Source organism: Periplaneta americana, chromosome 1 (assembly GCF_040183065.1).
Source record: "Periplaneta americana isolate PAMFEO1 chromosome 1, P.americana_PAMFEO1_priV1, whole genome shotgun sequence".
In the NCBI taxonomy this organism is placed as follows: Eukaryota; Metazoa; Arthropoda; class Insecta; order Blattodea; family Blattidae; genus Periplaneta; species Periplaneta americana.
This window is the reverse complement of record NC_091117.1, coordinates 109,625,737-109,646,830: the sequence shown is the minus strand read 5'-3', so window position 1 is coordinate 109,646,830 and position 21,094 is coordinate 109,625,737. Positions and strand designations below refer to the sequence as shown.

The following is a 21,094-nucleotide window of genomic DNA, read 5'->3' as shown; positions in this document are numbered from 1 at the left end:
CATACCATACATCATAAATTAATACACAATAGTCACACAAACACAATCAAACTATAATTACGACATTGCGACGACATCAAGCATCCCATAACTGACTCACATACATAACAAATCAAGCATCCGTTGCAACACATACACTTCAACATAGTAACCACACTTTTAAAAGTTACAAATTTGGCTCCAAGAAGAATAAATAGGACACTGTTACTAATTACTATTCTTCTACAATTTCTTAAATACATCTGTAATAAATCTGTGAAATTCTGATATGAATAATATTCACGTTTTTTATATTGTTATCGTTCTTTAGCGATATAAATAATATTCAAGTTATCATTTACCCTATATTCTGTTTTCCTTCATTAGCATTATAAAATAATATTCAAGTTATTTATATTGTTATTGTTCTTTCGCAATATAAATAATCTGTATTTTATGTAGGTAATTATTATAACACAAATAAACATCTTTCTTTGTAAAATAGGTTACTTTATTTAGATAATTAAACACGTATTATATAATATCTTATATTAATTAAACAAACCGATATTTATCATTTATATCCTGTTATCGTTCTTTAGTGATACTGTATAAATAATATTCAAGTTATTTATATTGTAAACGTTCTTTAGCGATATAAATAACATAAATTTAATATTAGGTTTGGAAAAATCCAGTTGCATAATACTGCTATTAGTTTTTCTTTTTGTATTATTACATTATACTATCTTGAACCACAATAAAATGAAAAGGAGTAACGAGGAATTGAACCTGAGACGCTGACATCTAAATTCCGACGTTCGTCCGCTGAGCTACGAGGGCAAAAGTGTGGAAACATTTTCGGAAAAATTGACCCAATCACACTCTAAGATTTTCTGATGATTCGTAGAAGCTAGTCCAGGATGCGGGGGGCAAAGGCTAATTGAGATTTCCCGATCTCTGATAGGGTCAAACATCCTGATAGAATTAATATTTAACCCTTGCCGTGACTTTCGGTGAAGTCCGGAGGGCCCAATTAGTCAAATCCACTCTCCTCATCTCCACGCTTGGGCCCCCTGGAATTTAATAAGATGCGAAAGAGATAGTGGTGTGCGGAAAGCAACGGGATGTTACCGCATTTAGGCCTATCCTTCCCAAGAAAAACTGCAAACATGAACAAAGGAAGCTTTAAATAGAAGAAGAAGAATCTTCTGCGGACCTCTGGAAAAAGAACTAAGGAAGAGACTAGTGAAGTGCTTTGTGTGGAGTGTGGCATTGTATGGGGAAGGAACATGGACATTACGACGAAATGAAGAGAAACGAATTGAAGCATTTGAAATGTGGATGTGGAGAAGAACGGTGCGTGTGAAATGGACAGATAGAATAAGAAATAAAATTGTGTTTGAAAAAGTGAGTGAAGAAAGAATGATGCTGGAACTGATTAGAAAGATGAAAAGTAACTGGTTGGGTCTCTGGTTGAAAAGAATAATAGACGGCATTAGGATATGTGGATCATATGCGGAGACTAAGAGGAAGGCAGAAAATAGGAAAGATTGGAGATTGCTGGGTTTGCAATGAAAGACCTGCCCATGGACAGAACACTTAGGTATGTGGGTATGTTCAGAATGCCTGGAATATCGTGTCTAAAAACAGTCGCTATTTGCATAGACTAGTCAATTCCATGCCCACTCGACTGCAAGATGATCGAGATAAGAGGAAGATAGACTAAATATTGAATTATGGCTTTTTGTTTTGTTTTTTGAACGCTTAATTGTTTGAATGTTTTAAGGCCGACGCCAGTAAATTTGTTTTGTTTATGCCACGAAAGATATTTTTATTGAGAATAAAATCTTTTTTCTTTCCATTTACAGCCACAATATCATAATGATAAAGTCATGGCATAATATATTAATGAACCTGATGTTAATTACTAAAATAATCGTAAAAGAAAAAGGAGCCATTATGTATAGTTTGTCTCTCTCAAAAACAGAACAAAAAAGAACATAAAAAGCACGTGGTTGTGGTCGAACGCAGGACCTCATGAATAAGAGGCCTGAACGCTACCATTATGCTATCGATAACACACAGAATACTTCAATTATAACTGTAGATATCAGGCAACGTGGTCCAACAACATGTAACATCGCCTGTCTCCGAATTGTAGCGAAGATACCCGAAGGGAACTTTGTTCCAGGAGAGCGGCCACTTTTTCTTTTGACAGCTGTACAGGGTTGTTTCCGATCTCTGATAACGAATTTGAATGACATCATGTGCGCCAGGAATCACATCGACATGCGACAGCTGAATTGCGGCGAGAGGTGACAGATCAGTAGTGAGTGATTTCATAATCTGAGTGCACAGTGCATCACAGTAGCAATGCCCAAGAAAATCGAGCCTTTTTGGGAGGGGTACATAACACCCCTTTCCGATGCCAAGTACAGTTACGTGAAAAACATAGGAGCCTGAAAAAAACGTGGTTTCGTTATTTCCAAGAAAGGCATCTTGTATGTATCTAACAAGACTGGCAAAGCTCGGATGGGATTAATTCCAGAGTGGAAAAAGCAAGCAAATCCACCCCCCGTCACAAGTCGTCGCACCCCACGAGATGATACAAATTATTTCCATTCGAGCTTTACCAATCGTATTAAGTACACAGAAGATGCTTTTCTTGGAAATAACGAAACCTCGTTTATTGCAGGCTTCTTTTATTTTCACTTAACAGTACTTTGCATTGGAAAGGGTCGTAATGTACCCCTCTCAAAAAGGCTCGATTTTCCTGGGAATTTCTGCTGCGAGTCGCCGTGCACTTTGACTATGAGATCACTCACTACTGGTCTCTCACCTCGCGCCACAGTTCAGCTGTCGTGTGACTGCTGACGCACATGATGTCATTCAAATTCGTTAACAGAGATCGGAAACAACCCTGAATGATTCAAATGCCATTTTTTTAACTTGGTTATTTAACGACGCTGTATCAACTACGAGGTTATTTAGCGTCGATGAAATTGGTAATAGTGAGATGGTATTTGGCGAGATGAGGCCGAGGATTCGCCATAGATTACCTGACATTTGCCTTACGGTTGGGGAAAACCTCGGGAAAACCCAACCAGGTTATCAGTCTAAGTGGGAATCGAAACCGCGCCCGAGCGCAACTCTGGAGTGACAGGCAAACGCTTTAGCCAACTGAGCTACACCGGTGGCTTTCAAATGTAAATTCCATGTCAGTATCATGTAATATTTAAGTATAAAACTAGAACCTGACGATGCTCAATAGGAGCGAAAACGTTTGTCCAGAAACAATGTAAAATTATATCAAAAATAGGTTATAAACGGTAATAATATTTTTAAATAAACCATATAACTTATAGGAACAGCAATGTCAATCAAACTATATGTACAACATGTTACAAATTGTCCAGTGTCTAGAACTGTTTACAGCTATTCTCTAAATCAACACCACTAATAACAATAAGCGTATTAATAAATTTGTTTTATATATTTTATTAGTATTTCTCAGATTACGATAATATTAATATCCTATGCCTTCATCTTATATACCAGAGATGTCAAAGCGCCTGCACTGCGTGCTCTCAAGAACCCGCACAACATTTCTTTAAAAGTGATGATTGTACTTTATCTTGCTGAAAAGTGAACCGTGTTTGATTTGTATTGCTTGTAGTATGAGCACGTAATACAGGCGCTTTGACATCCCTGTTATATACTGTGCATTATACACGACAAAACATTATTGTATTTTAATATATTTTAGTCTGTCAGAGTCAGTGACTGAAAAGTTAGAGTTATATCAGTTACTGCCAGCCGGAGTTGATCAAAAAGATGATTGTCTGTCAGTCGGGATCTACATCTGGATTTTACATGTTTTCATTACCTGGTACACTAAATAGTTGCTCACAAACATAATATGTTGTGGTGGACATAGCTTCAATGGAATTGACAAAGGAACAAAGCTTTTAACATTTGTTTCTACACAAATTATTGAGAACTTGAGCATCTTTATAATTCCTTACATCCGCTTTTAGTAATAACATCATATTACAAATCAGTAATTTCTCTTTGAAGATCTATTCTAGCCTTGTTTTTTTACATCTACAGAAAAATGATCAACATACAAACAAATGTCTTGCTCCAGAAGTATTATAAGTCAGGAAATCTGTCCTCAATTGATCTTTTAGAATTACAATACTTCAATAGGCTATAATTATTAATTATTCAGTTTATTAGAAGGTATAATAGAAAGGGAATTTAAGCATGCAAAATAGTGTAATTGCGCATTGTAAGTGTTACATTAAAGAATAATTTTTTATGAATGCCTGAATTGCACCATTTCGACAATATTTTGCTAGCGTTCTTGCAACCTCACATGTAACTGATTTAAATTGGTACTAAAATATCACATAGATAACTGATACTATACCCATACAAAAAAGGAAATAATAATAATAATGATAATGATAATAATAATGATGATAATAATAATAATAATAATAATAATAATAATAACACTACTAATAATACTAACAATAATGTAATAATACTAATAGTAATAATAATAGTGATAATATTAGTAATGAGCCTGTATTGTGGCAACACACTTTGTAATTTCTGATACTTGTCATAAGTTATAATGACATGTTATATTGCGCTGTAATGTTTCAAGTAACACTTTTGAGCAAATTAGAGACTTTATGTTTTTGCCATATTCAGAAAAAAAAACTCTTGCTCCCACCCTTCATGACATTTTTGCTCTTAAGCGGTAGATAGTTTTGAAAGCGACATTGTTATCTGCCACGTATACCAGTTAATAAGCAACCAGAACAGGTACCGGTACAGAGAGACTGCAAGCCCAGCGGAGGTAGGGGGTTGAGTCGACATCAGAAATTCGTTGTAAACAGATTCACGTTTTGGCCACCTACGTATGCCAGACACTAATCAAGTTAACTACGGAAAATGTTGTGTAAATGAAATAGCTAGAAACAAAACTACAGACTACAGAATTAAACACACTTGAAATACGGATGAACAACGCGCCTGTTTACTGTGAAATGGTTAGTAGCGTGCTAATGAAGACTGCTGGACGATTACGTCATGAGTAGCGATAAGCCTGCTCGTCTCACGGAACTCTTCGTCACGAACTTGCAACAATAGCTGCCTCGTCCTCGCTGGTGTAGATTCGAAGTTCGCGATTAGAAACCCGTGGTTCGAATCCCGGTCGGGGAAAGTTATCTGGTTGAGGTTTTTTTCCGGGGTTTTTCCTCAACCCAATACGAGCAAATGCTGGGTAACTTCCGGTGTTGGACCCCGGACTCATTTCATCGACATTATCACTTTCATTTTATTCAGACGCTAAATAACTTAGATGTTGATTACTTACTTACTTACTTACTTACTTACTTACTTACTTACTTACTTACTTACTTACTTACTTACTTACTGGCTTTTAAGGAACCCGGAAGTTCATTGCCGCCCTCACATAAGCCCGCCATTGGTCCCTATCCTGAGCAAGATTAATCCAGTCTCTACCATCATATCCTACCTCCCTCAAATCCATTTTAATATTATCTTCCCATCCTAGATGTTGATACAGCGTCGTAAAATAACCCAATAAAAAAACCCGTTGAGGACGGTGAGATGTGATCATACAGACGAATAAACCGAACGCAAAGCATTATGGACACGCTGTAATTTTTGAGACAGCTCATAACTGAGATCGCGTAACAGAACGTCTCAATAGTCGAAATGTGGCATAATATGAGTAGGTAAGTGTCTGAACTGAGGTTTGTTTTAATTTAGAAGGAAGAAAATTGTTTACGCGTCGAAGTGAGTGCAGTTATCGAGTATGATAGTCTTCAACATAACCTGTTGTCAAAGTGAGGCTTTCCTCGGCTGGTGCCCGTACGAAGCAGCTGACTCGCACCAACACAGGTTTCAAGCATGACATTGGACTCGGAAAGAGCATAGCGAGCTAGGCTGGACTCGGTTATCTCTTGTTTTTGTGCTTCATACTCGGCCCTGCAGGACAGTGGATATCTAGTGTTGGTCCAACGATATTTCTTCCCCTATACCGCATTTGGCTCGTTTAGCATACTTCATCTGTCTGTGAAATGAGAGGGCACGAGTTGCAAATCCTGGTTGGGACAAGTCACCTGGTTTGGATTTTTTTCGAGGTTTTCCCTCAACCAATTGTAGCAGAATTACAAGGTAACTGTCGGTGTTGAACCTCCGATTCATTTCGCCATCATTAATTCAAACGTCATTGTCATTCATTGTCATAGCCCTGGTTAAGTTCACGGTGGAGCGTGCTGTAATCGTACAAAAGTGCGACTTTTCGGCGACAAAATCATTCACAGAACAGGAGTGGTAAGCACAATAAACCTCAGGCTGCAGTAGAAGCCTTCAGGCCTCTCCCCCGTTAAAAAGATGTCTGTATCAAAAGGAGGAGGTGATACAAGATAAAGTAAGAAAGAACTGTGAGTTGACACACCATCAGTAACTGTGTGGCATTTCCCTGCAATAATTCGGGTTGTCAAGCACGTGCAAACTGGCTGACAGCGTGGAGGTTACGAGAAGAGGAACGGGTCCGAAGGAAGTGACATGACGGAGAAAACACGGATATGCGGAATGGGCTCATAGTACAAGGAAACTTTCCTTCTAATAATGCACCCTTTCCTCGTGTGTTCCAAAAAGGAAATTTGTGTTGTTAAGGCTGCCTAGTAAATTACGAGTTGTAATGATGATTAAGCCTTGCATCATGGTTGTGTGACTGAAGTGTCGTCTATATAGCCTACAGTATTCATAGCTAGCAAGCTAGCTTAGCCACCAGCGTAGATCAGTCGGCAGAGGCGCTTCTCTGATGATCCAGAACTGCGCTCGAGAACGGGTTCGATTCCCACTTGGGCTGATTACCCGGTTGGATTTTTTCCTAGGTTTTCTCCATCCGTAAGATGAATATCAGTAATCTACGGCGAATCCTTGGCCTCATTTCGCCATCAATAATTCCATCAACGCTAAATAATCTGGTTGTTGATACTGCGTCGTTAAATAACCTACTAAAAAAAAGTAGGCCTCGTTTATCACAAAGTGTAGGCCTAATCTGAATTGAATCGGTCATTTAAGAAAGGGCTCAATTCCACTTTTTTCCCACAATTGAGTTTTCTACATCTATATGTTCCTAGATGGTAGACCCATCCATTCAGTATGAAATGGGCTCAATTCAGCAATAGAATATTGGAGAATCAAGCTGTCCCGCAGATCGTTCATTTTAGAAATGGCTCAATTCTAAACTGAACTCACCTGACATTTTGTGCCAGCACTTAGAAACTTATTTTATCAGACAGTAATGGATGTAATAAACGGAGATTATGTTCAAGCAATGCAATGCAAAATGGATACAGTTACAGAAATATATTTCTTCAGGCAAAGAAATGTATGAGTTAAAGAGAAATATCTCGATGCTACTATTAAATACAAGTACTATCTAAATTATTTTCATGACAATTTTACAGACTACAAATTTGCATATAGAGTGCTAGTTGGGAGACCGGAGGGAAAAAGACCTTTAGGGAGGCCGAGACGTAGATGGGAGGATAATATTAAAATGGATTTGAGGGAGGTGGGGTGTGATGATAGAGACTGGATTAATCTTGCACAGGATAGGGACCGATGGCGGGCTTATGTGAGGGCGGCAATGAACCTTCGGGTTCCTTAAAAGCCATTTGTAAGTAAGTAAGTACAAATTGACACTTGCATAACTTGTGAAGAGCTTCTCGTTAAAATTAGAAGTCCTACTTTAAATGATCGCGCTAGAAAGGTGGCAGCAGCGGAAGTCATGATTCATAAACGTTGTATTGGTTACGGAAGTAAGATATTGTTGACTCGTATATTTATTTTTTCTCTTTATCAACATCCATGGGTTGTGCTTTCGATTGTTCAAAGCGTATTGTAGGGTCGATGATCTCTGCTACAGATTTTTTCCTATTGATGGCGATGTCGCAGCGGTGGCGAAAATGTAGTTATGCGCCGAGCCACTGTGTAACCTGCAACGTGCATAGCACCTATGGAGGGAGGCGGACACCCGAAGGGGAAGTGAAGCAACTGTCTGACTTATTAACGGATTTTCATTTTCCTTACGTCAAGCGCTTAAATATAATTTTATAGAGTATAAGGTTACAAACTAATGTTTAGTACGTGTAACGAAGAAAGGAATGAAGAATAAATGAACAATATCACAATCTAAAGTCAACTGTCTTCAGAATGTCTCTGCGACAAAGTTTCAAAATCAAGAATTATGTCACTTACTGCCAGTCGTAGTTGATAACGAAGGTATTTGTCTGTCAGTCGTGATCTAAATTTGGTTTTTACTATTTTCATTGTTGAAAATATTTTTCACAAACGTAAGTTGTAGCGAACATGGCTTCAACAGAGCAAGCGAAAGAACGAAGCTTCGGATATTTATTTTTTGGCAAAGATTTGAAAGTTCAACATTTGTCAGTCCTTACATCTAGCTTTCATTTGATATCACAAAGTAAATCAGTGAAAAATTGAAGAGCTAACCGCATTATTCGTACATCGGCTGAAAAAGGTTCGACGTACAGAGATTATGATGATATTATTATTATTATTATTATTATTATTATTATTATTATTATTATTATTATTATTATTAACAGCTAAATTTTAATGTTTCATGATGCGACGGTCGGTCGTCGTTGGGGTCGCCATGTCTGCGACGGTCGTCTGTCGTCGTCGTTGTTGGTGCCCACGACGCCTTTCCTTGCCCTCGGCTGCCAGCTCCGAAATATGCGGAAAGTATCTTGAGGAGGCACGTCGATGTCAATAATTAACTATGTACACTGATTAATTTTGGGCGCCAGCCTCCTCGAGATTACTCCGGTAGAGGTATGAGATTCCCAGGTCAGCTGCAAAAACGGTCGGGACATGGGGTTTGGGAGACGTGCTCGTAGGTTGAAATGATGTAGGCGCACACCAGAAGTTGTTGGTAAGAACTATGAAAACGTTTATTATTATTATTAAGTGTTCGTTTCAGATTAGCAGAAATGCGCGTCCAAGTGTATAATATCTCGCTCTCACTTCCCGCAAGTTGGTATACTAATTTCCGAGTTCACGTAATTATATCTTTTGTACTATAAAACACCAGTAATATAACGGACAGTTGATAACGTGATGAGAGGAAAGAATTCAGACTTATAATAATAATGCAACACACGACTTCTTACTACACCCACTAAAAAATTCTAAGTCCGTAAATTGTTATACTTCCGAGTTAGGTTTGCCGAGAATATGTGGAGTGCAACTTCTCCGTACGCGTTCTATATGCCTTCTGTCTATCTGCCAAATCTATCCCCTACTTTCAACCACCAAACATAGAATTTCGCCCTCCTATCTATATATCACGTGTCTCTATTAAGAATCCTGATTGGCCATGATTACACTTACGTCACTTAAGACGCGTTCTTCAAAAATTGTTCGTTAACTAGAACATCTCCTACTTCCGGCGTCCTGACAATTCTCTGACATATACCAGATCATCTCTTTTGGAACCTGGCTTGGCGTCATCTTACTGACCACCCGCAGGCAAAGTCCATACATTCCCTCATCAGTCAACTCCACGCCTGGACACATGTTTCCTGTCCGCCTAGCTTCCTTTCGGTCTTCCTGTCCACCTGTTACTTCCGTCTCAGATCTTGAAACTAACTTACACGTCCGCGCATCCTATCCATATAAGAATATTAACACGAAATACTAATCTAATGAAAATCTCCTCATCCTATACGAGGAACCGTCTCAATGAGTAACATGTAGTATAATTCCGTTTTATGTTATACAATCGTTTTCCTCGTAATACTCGTGAACAAATCATACATTTAATATTCTCATCATATTGACAGCAAAAAAATGCGTCCTCCCATCCTATTTGAAACTTTCGTTTTTGTAGAGATACGTGGTTTCGAGAGAGACATATGCCACTCGCAGGTAAGAGACAAATACAAATGGAACGGAGTTTGACTCCAGTGAGTGAGAGGGTGGGGGTTGGGGAAGGTTAGAAGGAAGAGAAATCTCTCACTGCGAGCCACAATGTACTCGCGAGTCGCATTCTCGCCACGGCTGAGCTAAACAATGAACTTCTTCGTAAACTTCCAAACCTTTGTTTCGGAGAGCAGTAGCAAGAAGGGAATGAATGATGTTATGTCGTTTTATTATCCTGTTTATGTGTAGTGTATTCTCTAAGTGTGCATGGGCAACAAAGACGACTTGAAGTAGTATCTGCTATTTATTTTTATTATTTGTAAGTTGTGGACAGCTCGTTGCAGTTCATCTTCTCATATTGCAATGATAACCTGATCGTCAGCAAACAGCAGAGTGTCGAGACAAATGTTCCGGTTGATTTGTATTCCGGCATGTTGGCCTTGCCTCCAAATTTTGAGGATGTGGTTTATATATATGATAAACAAAAGTGGTGAGAGTCCACATCTTTGTCTAACACCTTGATTTATTGGAACCCAGTTAGGTGTTTCATGTTCAGTTTGTATGGTAATTTCATTCTGGTTATATAAGTTGTAGATACTGGAGATAATTTGATTAGGTACATTATCGTGGCGTAGAATTTCGATAAGAATGCTTCTGTTTACTTTGTCAAATGCTTTAACGAAATCAATGAATGCTAAATGTGTTTTAATATTGAATTCTCTGTTTTTTCTATTACAATTTTCATAGTGAAGTAACTATCGCAACAAGAGCGACCTCGTCGAAAGCCATTTTGTTCTTCTGTAATTTTATGTTCATAGAATTGAGCCAATTTATTTTTTATTATGGCTGTATAAAATTTGTAGCCTGTATATTACCAATAAAAGATCTTTGACTTTCATTTCACTATTTTCAGTTATTTATACGTGCTGGGATGGTAATTCATGTTATGAGAGATTATCTGAATATTCGTTTCATAGGTAATTTATCTTTTCAGAAATCTTTAACTTCTTGTTTCTGATGCACTTATGTTTTTTTACGTGAACTTTACTTTCTCACCCATTTTTTTCTGTGTTCTCTCCTCCAGAACTATAAGTTCTTTGACAACGTTTGCAACCGTAAGCCTAACATCTAAGGCTGTCTAAATACTGGATATCATCGTTCACCATTTTGATTATTTTCTTTTAATAATTTAATTAAATGTATTCTAATATTTCAGTTATATTTATTTTAATATTATAATTACATTTATTTTAATATTGTGATTACGTTTATTTTAATATTTAATTGCATTATTTATATTTTAATTAAATTCAATTAAATATTTACTATTATAATTATTTCAAAACACATAATTAAAACAATATAAGCGATGGAAGTATTTGTAAGTGGATTTGAAATCAGAACGAAGATTTCTACAGTATATTAACAAACAAGAGGTTGTCTTGAGTTCTTCGCCAAGTGAAAATACTCTTTTTTTTTTTTTTAACTCGCCGTAACTTGAAAACCAGTAAAGATTTTGAATAGCGGCAACTTTTAAAAGTAATTTCGGTTCTCTCTCAACATTTCATTCGCTTTGACTCCCCATCTAAAGTGAAAAATAAAAATGTTTGCCGCTAACCACTTTTGCAGATGTAAATATCGATTTTGAACAGATCACTTCGAAGTTATTACCCCCCCCCCCGCTTTTATAAACAATTTTGATTTCAAAATTTGTTCTATGCTTTCCTCAGACATTGACCTGGCAATCATAAAAGTAACAGTGTGATTGATTGACTATCATAGGAGCTACGACATGATATTTCACTGCATACGCAAAATTTTGGTCTCCGCCAGGGCTGCGAATATTTCGCTTTGGTGTGGGGAAACTTGCGAATTTCCTTGCCGCTGTATACGCGAATATTTGTCGCCGTCACGGCTGCGAATATTTCGCGTTGGTGTGGGGAGGCCTTAAGTGTTCTCCCTAGGAAGAAAAATTAGTGCCTTTTCAGCAGGTGTCGTCAGGTTTTCCAGAGGGGGACGATTCCTGGTATTGTCCTCCTCCCCGTCAATTCGCACCTTGGCTATTAGTCTACGTATTTGAAAATTTGTTTGTATTAAAACTGATTACTGGTTTAGTATGCAGTTTAGGTATATGATATTGTTGTTATTTATTGTTTATTAGTAAAATAACATGTACAAAAATATAGTCTTAATTCTTCCCTGAAGGAGTAATAACTCGTACTCAGAGAGTTATCTAAACACATACTTAACCCAAACAAAGATAATTATTTGACACAAAGTGGGTCAAGGAAAAAAAATTATAGGAATAAATAAACTTTAAAAAATATAATTTCAATTTTAACAACTTAATTCATACAAATACATATACATATTAATTTAATGTACCTATATTCTTTAAAAATTAAATTCCTAACGCTATTTTTGAAATTTCTGATCTAACATTTTCCATAATGTGGGTGTTTTCAGTTATTTTATTATATAACCTTGGACAAAAGTAGGTACCATGGCTAAGAGCTGTGCTTGTGAAACACTTCGACTCTTCTAGTCGTATAAAATCGGATCTTTTAGTTCCATATTTATGACGATACAGTTTGAATTTATTGCGATTTTTATGTATGAAGTTTAATAAGGCAATATAATAAATTTGTTTAATTTTCAAAACATTAAAATCAGTGAACAAAAGCTCGGGTGATTAATCAGTTAAGGCATATTTTAATTATTCTTTTCTGAATAAGTTTTAGTGGAGTGAGATTAGAATTACAAGCATTTCCCCACCCTAAAATTCCATACTGGAGAATGGATTGAAATAAAGCTAAATAAATGAGACGTAAAATATTAACTGGTAAATATGACCGAAGTATAACAAAGATATAAATTGTTTTACGTAATCTATTGCATAAATACGTAACATGTTTATTCCATCGTAAATGCTGGGAGATTGTAATGCCTAAATACTTAACTTCTGAGAATTCGATTAGTATGGGACATTCACAATTTTGAGAAGAACAACCATAATGATGAATGTTGAGTCTAAAAGGAGATTGAGGAGATTTAAGACCACTGAACCTTAGTGAAAACGGAACAACAGTTGTTTGGATGCGTTTAAGGAAAGAGCGTTTGAATCAAACCATTCTTTAATTACCTGTAATCCATTAATCGCATTAATATAAGTGCCTTTCCAAGATTTTTCACCAAAAAGACTTACGGTATCATCTGTATATGAATATGTAACCCCATTATATTTGCGTAAATTAGTTAATAACAAATCATTTATATAAATCAAGAATAAAATTGGACCAAGAACAGTGCTCTGAGGGACCCCTATTTTTATGTGTTGAGTAAAACTAAATTCATTATCAATTTTAGTTACATTATTTCTGTTATTCAAATATGACTTAAATAAACTTAGAACATGACATTAATGCCTAACAAGTTTAATTTCTCTAATAAAATATCATAGTTAACTGTATCAAATGCTTTTCGAATATCCAAAAATATACCCAATCATTTATTCCCTCGGTCTAACTCACATATGATTTTATTTGTAACACATGAAATACATCATCTGTGCCAAGTTTATTTCGAAAACCGAATTGATTTGAAGAAAGTACGTTGTATTTGTCCAAATAATTTAATAGACGACTTTTCATGCATTTTTCTAAGAGTTTAGATATGAAGGGCTATTAGCAATAAGGGGGAATGTCCACTTTTGTCGAAAATTGAGATATTAGCACCATCGGTTTCTTTATTCGATGTACTTTGTTTCACTAACGTTTCCAAGCAATAACGTGCACGGTCGCAAATATATCAGGTCTTGTTGCTTTTCTACTTTTTTAAAAGAAGGGGGAATGTCCAAAGATTTATATTGAAGAAGGGGGAATGTCCATTAATGTACGATATGTTGTAAATTTTGCAATCTTGTAATTATAATTAAGCTAATTATTCTTTCCAGATGCTTAAAAAATGTACACATTATTTTGTTTCGTTTAAATGACTGTGGAGTTTGACTTAATGTTTAAATGTGAGTTAGTTACACAGTATTACAGAGCTATTAAATTTCAACGCAGAAGTTTGTGAAAAATGTCTTCCAGTAGTGAGGAAAGCCAGGCAAAATCTACACAGGCCAAGAAACGACCTAGACTGGGTAGATTAACTGATGTTAAAAAAAAAACTCCTAGCTCAGAGCAATGAGACTGGTGAGGATTGTAAATGTGTAAGATAAGTGCTTTCAAGTTATACCGAAAATTGACAGAGACCAGATTATTAAAAATTTCAACAAGTTAACACATAATGAATAAAATTCGTATCTTAGTGGAGTTATTTCTGTAAACTCAATAAAACACAGAAGATCTAGGAAACCTGAGGGAGATGCTACATTTCACGTCAATTCTTATGGTTACAAGGTACGGGTTAAGAGGAAGGATGCAATGATTGAAGTTCCTGTATGCAGCAAAGCTTTTGTGTCGGTGCATGGAATTACCAAGAAGAGGCGAGAAGTAATTCAGAGGTACTTGAAAGAAGGAGTCTCACCCAAAGATCGCCAAGGTAGCCACAAAAACAGAAAAAATCGTGTAAGTAAGGATACGTTGAAAGCTGTGTGTGATCATACTTCATCATATAAAGGGAGACAGAGTCATTATAGTTTACATGATTCCAAATGCATATATCTCCCACTGAGATGCATAAACACTTCGGAGAGCGGTATCCAAATCTGAATGTTTCTTATCAGAAGTTTAATGAAAAATTTAACATAAAGTTTGGTTATCCCAGAACTGACACCGGTAGTGTATGTGATGAGTTTGTAACTGAACTTGAATCTCTGAAGAAAAAATTAGTTAATGTTCCAGTGTCTGATAATGAATATAAATTAGTTGAGAAGAAAATACAGGATCTTACCACATCCAACAGAATCCATAAATTGAAGGCCGATGTTTTCTATATAAGGAAAAAGAGCAGCTCAAATAAACAGTGAAAAATGTTCGGAACGGGAGGCAATAGCTATGGACTATCAAAAAATTTGAATCTACCTAATGTTACGTCGAATGATGCATATTATCGCAGACAGGTTGGATTTTACAGTTTTTAGACTAATGCATTACGTTGTGCATCACACTCACAGAATACACTCACTCAAAAATAACTTTCCCAATACGTGGTCATTCGTACTTAGAGTGCGATAAAAATTGTGGGCTAGTTAATCAGCATAAAGGAGCTGAACTGCCAGACGATTGGATCCAGAAACTACAACTAGCAAGACAAAAACCTTGTCCTTTCACAGTAACATAGGTGGACCAAAGCTTTGTTCGGAACTGGTCAGCACTTCTGGAGAAGAAATATCTTCGAAAGTGTCCCTTCGCAACACGACCAGTGAAGGAAATTGTTGCAGACTGATCACATCCTAGATTTTTTAAGTATAGGACCACCTATAATAGATCATGGGAGGAGAGTGTAGTGAACACCCCTGGATCGCTACAACAAGTTGCTTCTTCACATTGCAGAGAGTTCATCTTACCAGAAAAAACATACAAAGGTAAATGAAAGTTTTTCATTGAAATAAAAACGAGAATAGTTATTGCAAATATTTCATGCTCTCAATATTTCGTTCTGTTCTTCTCTTTTTAGATCCATTACCAGTTTCAAAGGAGAGGTACAAGGATCTTCAACAATTCAACAAATTCTGTGCAGAGGAAGCAAGAGGATTCTATGAAAAATTGCCGAGAAAGGATTGATCGGTGTGAAAAATGTGATATTAATTCTGTATTGTTCGGAAAAAGTGGCACAAGTCAAAAATGTTAATTTTACATTAGAAGGAAAAAAAACTGTCTTCACACTGATTAATGTCAGTTTGATTTTTTTCTGTATGAATTATTGTAATGGGAGAAAAACGTATGTCTCTTTTCCCAAGCGATCAGATGTTCCGTAAGTTCTCAATAAAGTAATAAAAAAATTATGGAAATTGACTTATGCCACTTTTCCCAAGCATTGCAGAATTGATAAGAAAATTAATTTCATTCCATGCTAAGTTTATATAGTTATTGTGATTTCTAACAATTAACATTCAGTCTTCAATAATGCAATATACACGGACATTCCCCATTTTTAACATAACAAAATGTGAGTTTGGGTTCTATTTTTTATTTAACTAATAAGGAATGTGTATCAAGGCTATAATATACTGTTCCAGATATGTATATTTGATAAAGGTATAAGCTGAAAATAAATTCAAAAATAAAAACTCATTTTATAAAAAAGTACAAAAGATTTAAACTTTAAAACCTTAATATCTCAAAAGCAATAAAAATGGACATTCCCCCTTTTTGCTAATAGCCCTTCATATACATGAGAGTATAGATATTGGACGGTAATTGTTCATGCATTTTTAATCTCCTGATTTGAAAATAGAGAAAATTTAATTTATCTGAAAATTTAGCATGTGAGAAGCACAAATTAAATACATGAACAAGCGGTTTAACCAAGAAAGTATGGAACAGTTTAAATATTTTGGAGTATATAGTTACTTCGCCAGGGCTTGTATTATTTTGTAATGAGGAAACATGTTTAATTATTTAATTTTCTGTTACAGGGAACAAAAACATAAAATATTGTAGTTATTTCATATTATTACAAAAATTACCACTCCTCCTAGTTCTTATACTAGAAGCAATTTCAATGCCAATATTTGAAAAATAATTATTAAACTCCTGAGTTATTTCAAATTTGTCCGTAATTAATACACCATCTTTATTATATAATTCCATAATATCATCTTTCACTTTCGGTACTAAGTTAGTTTCCTCTCTAATTGTCTGCCAAAATTTTTTAGGATCACTTTTATCGTTTTTTTTAGTTTTTTCGAAATAATAGCTAATGTTCTTGTATTTTATAACATTTGTTAGAATATTTCGATATTTTTTGTATTTATATTTAAGTTCAGTATTGAATGATTTGTCTCTAGTTCGTATATGTAAAGCGAGTAGCAAAAACCCAAAGCCGCGCTTTACAGAACCGTTTTTAGGAATGCGTCCTGCTTTTTTGTGTCTGAAAATCTGGTCACCCTCCCATCGGTGCACGTTGGGAGGCGATCTAAGCCTACGTTCGATCTCGTAGCTCCGGATGTTGGCCGATGTCCACTTGGACACGCTAAGTTTCAAACCCAGATTACCAGCGTGGAAAGCCGACGCTTTATCCGTTCCACTAACGACATCCCGTAGGAGAAGTGAAGACTGGACTTAAAAAGGCTGTAAGTGTCAAAGAAACAAACCGTAGAAAACAGAGCTTTCTTGTGCAACTAGTAGGTCCTAATGTAATATTATATGTTTTGCACATCTATGGGAAACTAGACTCTAAATAAAATTACAACGGGACTTACCATTTCTCTCAGTGGAGTCAGCTAGTGACATTAATTTTTTTTTTTTTGTTTGAAAAACTAATTTTCAAAGATATTGGCACACAGCCTTTTTTATTCCAGTCTCCAATATCAATGCTGCAAAATTTCTTGAAATGGCTATCTGTAGATACTATACAGCTGTATCAAGAGATAGCTTAGTTTTTTCCATGTGGTCATTGTGTAATTCCAATGTACATCGTATTCTTAATCACTTCCGGTCAGTGAATAAGTCATTAACCTACTGTAACTGAGTGAATAAGTTCCATCATTAAAGAAGCTAGTCGTGTATTTCTGTCGTCTCTTCCTGTTCACAATTCTGTGTGTCCATAACGATCCTGTTAAATTGCGTTATTTCCACACAGAAAACGCCAAGAATTCATTTAAAAACCATAAATTGAATGAGTGTGTCTCGTTCCAAGATAGGGAAAGCCTTTTAAGTGCTATACGTAGAATTGCCTTTTAAATGGCGTTACATAGTCACTTGAGAATGTTGGCAGAACTGCAAACACCCTCTGAGAGTTCTTTGAACTGTAACTTGAACACCAGGCATACCATTCTTCTCTTTAAAGGCGTTATTGCGGAAACCATCATTTGTGGAGCAAGGGATCCGAGCCATTGACCATCTGCAGTTGAACATTAACAGTATATCGTTCTCAAGTGAACTGGACAAAAATCTAGTGCCGTAAGCTCTATGACGTGGCTGCTGCCACGAGACGGCTTTGTTAGGACGATTCTAGACCGACGTCACGGATACTTCGCACTTTCCTTATGAAAGTAACTCGTGGGAGATGGAAGTATGCCATACTCTGTTGTGTTGCATTTATTTCATTTACATACTTGTTCTGTCGGGCATGCGGTTAAGCGTTACTCTGCAAACCGGAAGGTCACGGGTTCGATTCCCGATAAGGTCATGATTTTCTTCATTGATCTGTGGCCTTGGGGTTTGACTTCGCTTGCTTTTTCGTGAACCTGACCCGGGATGAATTCATGCACTTAGGTTTAGCTTGACTCGCCGTTTTGAGGACTGCACGCAGGACAAAACCTTGCATTCAGGCTTGCTTTGGCCTATTGTGCACTCTATATATGCGATTATTGTCCCAAGTCGGACAGGTGATCTGGGTGACATTCGTGAATCCGTGCTGACAGGTCTCACCCTCAGAGGAGTATTTGATAAGCTCCACGGTCCGGACCGTAGGAGTCTGTTCATACGGTACGGAAATTTCTCGAAACGAGCATTTATTCGAATCGTTTATGTGCGGGCAACAATGTACACACGGTTCGACTTTTTCCCCGTGCATAATTAAATTTAAGCTACATATGGGGAAAAATCGAACATTGTGTAGGCTACACTGCTGTCCGCACGAAACCGATTCGAATCAATGTCCTTTTCAAGAAATTCTCGTACCGTGTGAACGGGCCCTTAGTCCTTCATATATCAGCAACGTAAACCCATCCTACCCCCAAGACTTGATCCAACCCTGTTTTTAACTATTGCAGATGAAAGATGAAAGATGAAATGAGGAGGAGAGTGTTGAAGTGAAAGAGAGAAACGTGAGTACCCGAATGGAATACCAACGCTCTATTGTTGAGCCAATTATGAGAGAAGTATCAAGTACAGGCTTTTAAGAAGTGATAGCGTACGCTCAAAATCCATTTTTTTTTTTTTGTAAAGACTATATAAACAGCTCGTTTAATGGATGTAGCTGTTACACAAGAAACATATGACACATCTTTTTTTTACTAATGGCGAGTACTTGACTGTTCGTCATTCGCCTATATGAAGCCATTTGTGTAGATCGTTGCCCAGCGTACGCCACAGAAGGCTGGTCTACGTTATACCACAGTCTGGTATATACAGTCGCGAAGCTCAATACGTAGTAAATATGCAAACATTAATAGTTCCTCACCACTAGGATCGCTAATATCGCCTCATTACAGGCAATGCAAAATAGTACCGTCACAGTCTCTTGTTTCTAGCACCCTCAAAACTCAAGCTTCGTGACTGTATATAATAGACTGTGGTTATACCGATAGACTTACTAAATAACCGCTAGACCGCTCACTGGCGCTAGTGTTATGCTCCCAAATTGAACAGCCGACGGGCGGCCATTTGTTTGGTTGAGATGAATAAGTACAGGATCGTTCGTGTGCTGTTTTTAATTGCAGCAATGCACACGGATGTAAAGATAAAGAAGGAAGGAATATCACATTTCACTCATTAATTAATCTTTAATTTCTACAATGATTTTTGCTCCGCATTATTTTACAGAAGACAAACTATTCTACTTATATGCTGTTTATGCTTTGAATAAAGATTCCCTTAACCGAAAATGGATAGGTGCAATCCGCAGAGAGAATTTCTATCCTACAATGAAACACTCAGTTTGTTCAACTCATTTCGAAGATAGTTGATACCTTTTAAACTACGTTACTACCGTATACATTATTGTCCTTCATCCACTCCATACCCTTCCTTTTCTTCAAACAGCTGTTGTTTCAGTGGATACATGAATAATTATTCGCCGAATTTGAAGATACAGAAACTGTATAAATTACAAAAAGTTAATTTTTTAATATGACTGATTGAAAGTAGGCCTAACTCTTGTCTTAGTTACGGATTAACGAAACAGTTTTTATACTACTACTACTACTACTACTACTACTTACTGCTGCAGCTGCTACTACTACTACTAACTACTATAATAATAATAATAATAATAATAATAATAATAATAATAATGCTTTTTGATTCATACCGCAGTTTAACCTACAGATTAAATTAAAAAATAGACATTAATTCTTTTATTAACCGTGGTTATGAATATTCACATTCAGAGTTTCTATGAAAATTATGCAAGCCTGACAGCCTGGTTGAATCCGGATAAAGCGGGTCGAGGTTGAAAAAAATCCCGATTTGAGGGATAATAGCCTAGAACGTAATTTAAACAAGTTAGTCTGCATTTCCTATTATCCGATATTTTTATTTATATATTGACTCAAATGGTAACATTATAAACATAGAGGTAACCCGCGGAAATTTAGTACCGTAAGTCTATGAGGTAACCCAGCTGATTGCCGTAAGACAACTCTACTCGCAAGATAATAGTTCCCCTAGTTCTACCTCACTGTTGATTAATCCGTTTCGGTACCTAGTTCTTGCTCTCGCAATTCATAACCATTTTGTGTTTTAGGTGCATTGAGTGGCAAAAAAAGATAGCGTTTTGATATCGTATTTTACACTAATAAGAGACACATACAATTCCTTCATCGTCAGATATACTGTTGCAGTACCGGTTCCGAAAAAGAAAAGTTGCAAAGTTAATTTAGTAGCGAATGGTTGAAACATATTCGTGGTTATAAAAGAAAAAAGGATTAGCCTATAGTATTCACTGTACTATGTGTCCTTCGTATTTTAGTGTTTCTCAAGGAAGCGAATATTACATTAAAAGAACGCGAACCCTACTTTGCAGAAAACAACTGTAAATCTTATGACAAAGTGATGATAAATCTAACGTCTTAAAGTTAGCTTCTGATATCCCGATTTCCCTCCCAGAAAACCTAGCAATTCTGCTGACAGCAGAAACACGTTATGAAAGGTATATCGGAAAGGAAGTATTGTTCCTGTAAATAAAAACATTTAGCTTTCGGGTACGCAATACAACACGTATTCAAATAGCGGTTTCGAAATCCCGCGCGTTTTCTTCCAAACAAATGGCGGCGTTC

The 21,094-nt window shown here is 36.5% G+C and overlaps 1 protein-coding gene across 3 annotated transcripts in view; it reads left to right on the top strand.

The window, feature by feature from the left end:
- Positions 1-21,094, top strand: part of LOC138699679 (uncharacterized) — a 153,031-nt gene that overhangs the window by 36,476 nt on the left and 95,461 nt on the right. Inside the window, exons 2-3 of one of the 3 annotated variants that reach the window (XM_069825757.1) lie at positions 14,388-15,514; positions 15,607-15,716. The exons of the other annotated variants lie outside the window; for them this stretch is intronic. The gene's annotated coding sequence lies outside the window, so the exon portion shown is untranslated. The remainder of the gene's footprint in view (positions 1-14,387; positions 15,515-15,606; positions 15,717-21,094) is intronic. 3 annotated transcript variants of the gene reach the window in all.